Source organism: Microtus pennsylvanicus, chromosome 5 (assembly GCF_037038515.1).
Source record: "Microtus pennsylvanicus isolate mMicPen1 chromosome 5, mMicPen1.hap1, whole genome shotgun sequence".
NCBI lineage: Eukaryota > Metazoa > Chordata > Mammalia > Rodentia > Cricetidae > Microtus > Microtus pennsylvanicus.
Window position 1 is genome coordinate 137,532,409 of NC_134583.1, and position 7,616 is coordinate 137,540,024.

Sequence of the window (7,616 nt, forward strand, 5' to 3'; positions counted from 1 at the left end):
AGTTCAGGTTTACCAAGGACTGTGGTAAACACCAATCCACAGCACCTGAACCTAGAAGGCACAGGTGAGAGGCACCAGGACGGAGAGGCAGGGAAGATGTCCATGTCCAGGTGCCAAGGAGGATGTCTTCTGTGACTCAGCCCCTCTTAGCAGTCACCTTTTATCAGGAGAGTACTTCTGCCTTTTTTTTTTCATTTTGAACACGTATTATCTTTTCAATTAAAATCAAAAATAAAAACAAACACAAATTCAATATCCAACTCTGCCACAATCAGTGATAATTATACCATTTTGTAAAAAGTTCAAATTTTGAAGGGATCACATAAAAAATATACTGCTATCCCATTGCTGGGTGGTGGAAAACTAGTGCTCCCAAGAAAATGGTTTGCTCCCTAGTTCAGTGTTCCTGTGTCAACATCTAGGCACCTGTAAGAATATAACTCAAGCAGGAGGAAAACAAAAACAGGCCATGCATTAGGTGATACACAATACCCAATGAAGAAAATGTCACACACACACACACACACACACACACCACCCCAATAAAACAAAAGGGTTCATGGTTATATATCCAATAATCAGAATAATTCTAACACACACACCAATAACCAAAGGGTGTCAAAACACACACACACACACACACACACACACACACTATATGAAGGGCTTCTTCTAGATACCCAATTACCAGCACTTCATACCCCCACACCAACAACCAATCATAACACCCCTAACAACCACAGCATTTCACAAATATACACAAATGCTTTCCCAACACAAGAGATTCCACAGCCCCTACAAACTGCTTCGTTCATGCACCCCACCCACCAACACAGCTCTCCCGGAGACACCCTTCACCCCCATCCCCAAGCTCCTGGATTTGCTTGCTGCTGCTGCAGATACTTGAACACCAAGACATTAGCCGCGACTTTCTTTTCAGATTAATGAGCAGAAAAAGATTGGAAGAGGGAGGGGGCGAGAATGGCGAGAGAGAGCAATTACACCCAAATCTTTTCTCTGTTGATTAGGGATTCCTTCTCTAGCCTGCTTTGGCTCTGGCTAAATCTTTTTCTAATGAGATGTGGCTTATCCAGATCAGGGCGCTGAGAAAAAAGTTGCAATTAACTTTAAGAAGAAAAGGAGTGAGTGAGAAAGAGAAGGAAATGTGGAGGGGGAGGCAGGGCCAGGGAGTGGGGGCAGGGACTGGTACGGTGGGCATGGCCTGGCATAGCCACTGGAGAGCAGGCTCCTGGGAAGGTGGAGGACCCTGGTTGGCTTCACTGAGATCCTACAACTTGCATCTTGGAGTCTAGTGTTTAGGAAGGACCCTTATGAAGGCCCGCAAAGCCTGGATCCAGTCTCTTGGCTACTTCCAGTTCAAGGCAAGGGTGGGAAGTGGTCACCTCTAATCTAGGGCTTTTCCCCTCATTGCACCAGGTTTTCATTTGTGCACTCAGCCTTGAAAAGACCTGAGTCTCTGACCACTCATCAGATAGATCAGGTCCAAGCCAGTTCTTGTCTCAGGAGCTTCTGGGAGACAGCTGTCTACTAGCAGCTAGGAACCACCATCCTTAAGTGGGCTTCAGACATGAGAGCTGAACTCTGGGGTCTCCCTGGGCTGCCTCACTCTGCCTACATGGGTCCAGAGCCACTTAGAAGGTCAGAGAAGAGGAGCTAGAGAGATGGCTCAGTGGTTGAGACCACATACTGCTCTTACAGCACCTGTGTTGGGAGGCTCGTGACCACCTGTAATCCCAGCCCCAGGGAGATCTGAGTCCTCAGTCCTTGGTGGGCACCTGCTCTCATATGAACATACATACACATACATGTGCATGATTTTTAAAAATTAAATAAATCTTAAAAAGATGGACTTTACTCTGACATAGAAAGAAGCACCCAGGTCTGACGCCCTTTATACGATTGTGTCGCTAGGTTAAGTTTGGCCAAGCCAGTGTTATAGCTTAGTAGTCCCTTCTCTCTGGGGACCCAATGTTGCCTTCTACTAAGGAAAATAAAGGAAAGGATGGTGGATTCCAGGGCCTTCACCCTCCCTGGATCCAATGAGAAGCACAGACATTGAGTCACTGCGCCTCTGTCCCCTGAGACTTTCACTCTGTGCCTTGAGCAGCCACAGGGCTTGGTACCTTCCTGCCAGACCTTACAGGAAGATCCTTGTCAGAGTGATTGATATACAGCAAGGCCTGAGGGCATCTAGCCTGGCACTTGTTGGGAGGGGGTCTCAGAGAACAACTTGATATCAGTGCCAGCCAGGCTGAAAATCTTGAGTGTGGGTCAGCTGGGATTAGGAAGAGTGGGTGGGTGGAAGGCCAGGAAGGGGTGTGGTTCCCATTTTCTTTGTCCCCGACAGATACACACAGCCACATAGACTAAGGGGCCCAGGAAGTTCCTGCACAGCCATGTTCCTTTATTCTGTCCGGTTCATACTGCCTTCCCAAACCCGAGGGACTCCCTTAGCGAACCAAGGGGACAAAGTTGCTGACTCCAGAGGGAAAGCCAAGCTGGACCTTTCTAACTCTTGCCTTATTTGAGTTGCTTATTTGCTGCCCAAAGAAGAGGGACTTCTGCATTGAGAGGCTGCCCCGTGCTTTTTTCTGGAGGGGGTGTGCAGGTGATCCTTCATCAAAGAAATCAAAACAATGAGCGGTACCAGGGGACAGATTGACTAATCTTTCCTGTCCCTAAGTTCCAGGGACGTTACCTTCAGGCCTCAAGAGTTTTTTCAGAGCCTGCTACTAGGGTCCCAAGCCAGTTCTTCATCCCCCACCCCCACATCATGTTAGCCCCTGGGTACAGTCTGGAGCATCTCATGTGAGAGAGACATGCCTACTGTCCACGGAGTTAGCATATGTGCTAGAAATCTTAGCTTCAGTGCTAGGTTAGACATTCTTCTTAAACATATAGTAAGGTCAGATGAAGGGAAAAAATAGAAAACAAAACACAAAACCCCTGAAGCCAAAATTGGACACAGAAGGGCAGCTGTAGACTGAACAGGAAATGCTGGCCCTAGGCTAAATGAAACAGCTGTCACCATTGTTCTGGACCGAGAACTGCCTTTGCAAACTTCATGCGAGCTGGGCTCAGAAAGCAGATGTTAATAATTACAGCACATGAAACCGAGGGCACAGGATTAGGAAAGTGACGAAAAAGAAATGGTACCAGTAGATTTATAGCCGGCCCAGGCAGATCTTCTCAGGTCAGCAGGGAGGGGGTGGGCGGCAAGTCAGCCTGGCTACAGATGCCCCCACCCACTTCCTATCAAATATAACCTCTCAATCGAGGACTTGTTAGATTATTTAATGATAGTAGGCTGCCTTTCCAGGAATCCCATGCTTATCATCACCAAATGCCTCTGACCTACAGGATCCTAGCAGATAATCTCCAGTACAGGAGATGTTGCGGTAGGTAAAAGATCAGGCTGCACAGGTACCAGGGCACGAGTTCAAATTCCCATACCTCACATAACGAGGCATAGCGGCATGTGTCCACAACTCGGGTGTTGGGGATGAGACAGGCAGATCCTGGGGGCTTGCTGGCCAGTCTGTTTAGCTCAAACAATGAGTTCTAGGTTCTGTAAGAGTTCCTGTTTCAAAAATATGGTGGAGATTGCCAGGGGAAGACGTCTGCCATTGATCCCTGGCTTCCACGTGCACACACACGGGCAAGTGCATCCCCACACACCCACAGACGACACACAGAACACATCAACTGTCAAACCAGGTCTCTGGGCAGACAAATGGCCAGGAGAGCGGTTGATCTGCAGAAACTTTGGAGGCTACAAAGCTAAGCACCCATCCTCAGAGCTTGAACTGTGACTGCCAAGTTCACGTTTAAAATCCAGGAGCTCTGGGCAGCTGAACTGGATTCACTGTCAAGTTAGCCAGCTCCTTGTGCTGTGGAGAGGATGGGGGAATCTGGGAGGGTGTAAGGACCTCTGCAGACAGCCAGCGAGGCAACTCTCTTGGGCTAATGACATAAGAAGAAAAAACAGCCTCCACACATTTGCTGAACGTCCTTCCATGTTTCCCTCATGAGCTTGAGCTGTAAAACCAAACAAAACAGAACGCTCACATCCAAAACAAAATCAAACAAAAAACAAACAAAAAAAACCCTTCACATCCCGCTGCCCGTCAGAAAGGACGCCTCTCGGAAAGGTTCGAAAGAAGGTAAAGAGCATGTGTTTGCCATCTTTCTGCCTGATATGGAAACCATATGCTGAAGTACACTAGCAAACACACTTAATATAACACTCTCTTTTATTAAATGTGGTTTTATAAACGCTCTCCCCAGCCAGGGCACCTTTGCCGTGCTGGAGGCTGGAACTTGGCAAAATACTCTTCCCTGTTACATCTATTGATACACATTTTTTGAAAATGAGTCTCGGACCCTCGGAAAATAGGCTGGTTCTGATTATTACTGTGAGAGGCAAGGGGCACAGGAGGGCATCTTTTTCCCTCTGATAAATTAAAAGGACTGTAACGGGTGCTTTCTGTAACCTGTAAAAGGGCAGAGCCATCTGTGATTCATTTAGCAGCTCCTTACAGAAGATTTATTTGATTAATTCGGGCAGAAGAGAGAATATGGATTTTCCCCTTCTCGAAAGGCACATACACCCTCACACACGCACACACGCACCCACCCATGGGCAGATATCTCAGGAATGAAAAATGACTAATCGTGTTATTGGACCTGGTAGATGTGGGGCCTCCGTGGTGAGATAGCAAGCTGCTGCTCTGTTGGAGGGAGGGCCCTTTTCTAAGTTCACAGGCCCAGGCCTGGTGCGGCCGAGGACTAACACCAGAATGCTGGGTTGTTTTGATGAAGAAGGATCACTTAGTGCCAGGTACTCCCCCAAGTCCCTAGGATGGCTTCCTCAGTGCAAAGTCTTAAACACCCCTCCCGGAAGAACTTACCCTCAGTTTACTGGCAGAGGCATTATACATATCCAGTCTGCCTTTGCCTCCAATTCCATTCGCTTTTTCTATTCTTGATACCACTGAGCTACATCCCAGGCCTTCCTTGCCATTTTGTTTTTTAGTACATGTGTATGTTCAGGTATGTTCACGTCTTGGTACATGTGCTCATGGACCTGTGGAAAACGTGCATCTGGTGTCCTCCCTCAGAGGCTATCCACCTTGATTTTGAAGTATAGTTTGTGACTTGGCCTGGAATTCACCAGGTTGGCTAGGCAAGCTGTCAAGAGAGCCCCAGGGACCCTTCCTGCCTGTTTCCCCAGCACTTGGATCTAAGCATGTCCCACCATACCTGACATTTTTACATAAGTTTTAAGGATCCGACATAGATCCTCATGCTTACGTTAGTGGCTTAAGAAGCTCCCACCCTTCATTTTTGTTTTTCTAAAGATGGAGTTTGCTTCCCAAGTCCTTCCTGTGTATGTGGATGAAGGCAATAGCATGCATTTGTCTCACGGTGAACAACCTGATGATTGGCTTATCTCTCTCAGCTGCTCATGACCTGCGAGATTCAGCTCTGTGTTGATTAGCCTTTCAAGCTAATTTCTGATCTCTAGGGGAGCTAGCTTCCTTTATCCTGGGAAGTCTCTGACTTACATGGCACAATAGAGCACTGTCACTTACTGGTGGATGGAAACCGCCTCAGAGAAGACAAAGAGAAGAGCAAAGACAAGAGGAATTATAAAATCATACAAGGTCTAAGCCCGAGAAGACCATGGCCAGTAATGTCAAGAGCTGCAATACGTAGGAAGTTGAGGTGCTCTGATCTTTCTCCTTTGCACAGAGCAGACATTGCTAACTGATCCCAGATCAAAATCTATTCAACACAGCTCTCTAGACAGCCTCTACTATTGATTCATAGTCAACATATGAGTCAGAAGTAGTTCACAGTGTCTTCCAACTGAAGGCTTCACATTGGCAAGGGATAAACAGGAGCCCAGAGGAAGCCAGACCCACACCTAACCTCTCTGGTTTTCCATCCACTACCTTTCATATTCACATCCGCTGGGTACAAGGTTCATAGATCCCTATATTTCATAACTCCTGCTTCTACAGCAGAATCTCATAGACTCTCTTACAGTTGGATGGATAGAAGGGGCCTCCTGAGAGATGGCAGAGGCTCAAACTGGTGTGGGGCGGGATGACCTCAACCAGCAACATTGCGACACAGAATCTACCACACTAGAAAGAAATGTAAAGTTTCTGTCTGAAAACTTGAACCATGAGTAGATACTCCCCAAGCTCACTTACAGAACCACAGGAAATTCCTGGATCAAAGGCAACCAGGACGTCCTACAGGTTTTGAGTATGACAATTTGTTTCCCCTTGGTTGGCCTTAGACATTGCTGCTTGGTGGAGTTTCCCTGGGGAAAGAACCACAGGATTTGTGAATGGAGGACTTTCCCCCCCCCCACGTTCCTGTTGGTTCCTAGACTGCTTCTCGGTCTCAGGTGTTTCCAGGGGTGCAGAGGGCCTCATCCAGCTCTGCTGAATGTTTGCTTGGCTGAGAACCACATTCCCATGAAAGGAAACTGTGGTCCAGGCCTCTGGCCCCAAGAACCCAGGGTGGGTCTGAAACATGGTGCATTTTGAAGGAGGTCATCATGGCTCCATACTAAGGACATTTTCAGTGCCCTGCTTAGCAAGTCTGTTGAGTCTGAGACAACAGCAGCTCCTGGATTGCCCCAGTTGCTTCTGCCTGTTTCTGCTGCTCCTTGTGTATGGATGTGTGCATATGTGTATGTATGTGCAGGCGTGGCTCCATCTGACTCTCTTTCTCTCTCTCTCTTAGATCTGGAATTATGAGTATGTGTGTGAGCTTGAAGACTTGGTACATTTACTTACTGTGATCTCTCCCCAGCCCTTACTTCTGTGATTTCTGAAAACACTTTCTTCAGTTCTGTTTGAACTCTTAATGCCCACTTCATAGCAAAAAAAAAAAAAAAAAAAAAAAAAAAAAGATTACAAACAAAATCCTACTGTAGCCCAGCCTGGCCTCTTGGTAAATGCATAAAAATAACATTGTTGTGGACCTATGAAATGAGGCCTTTATGAGCCTCAGACTATATCCCTTCTTAGATTTTAGTAATCACACATTGTTTGTTGAATAGAAACATTAATTTGCATTTCAGGAGAATGTTTTTCTGGATTGTCATTCTTGATGTGGCATATCTATACAGTGAAATGTTATTCACCTGGTGATGTGTGGATACATTCTGCAATGTTTATGAGCTTGGATGATATATTAAAGAAGACAGACACAAAAGGCCATATGTGTGCTCTTGTTGATATGAAATGTATAGAACAGGTAACTCCTTAGAGATAAAAAGCAAATTAATGGTTGCTTCAAGTTGATGGAGGGAAGGCAGAAGAGGGATGATCACTATAGGGTACTGGCTTTCTCTTTTAGATGATGGGAATGTTCAAGGGTTGGCGGTGGTGAGGCTTTCATATACTTTTGTATGGCACATACTACTGGCTCACACTTTGTGTTACTTTTTTCATAGCTATGACAAAATACTTGACTAGAGCAACTTAAGGAGGAAGGAAGGGAGGGAGGGAGGGAGGGAGGGAGGGAGGAAGAAAAGAGGAGGAAAAGATGAGAGGAGGGAAGGAAGGGAGGAA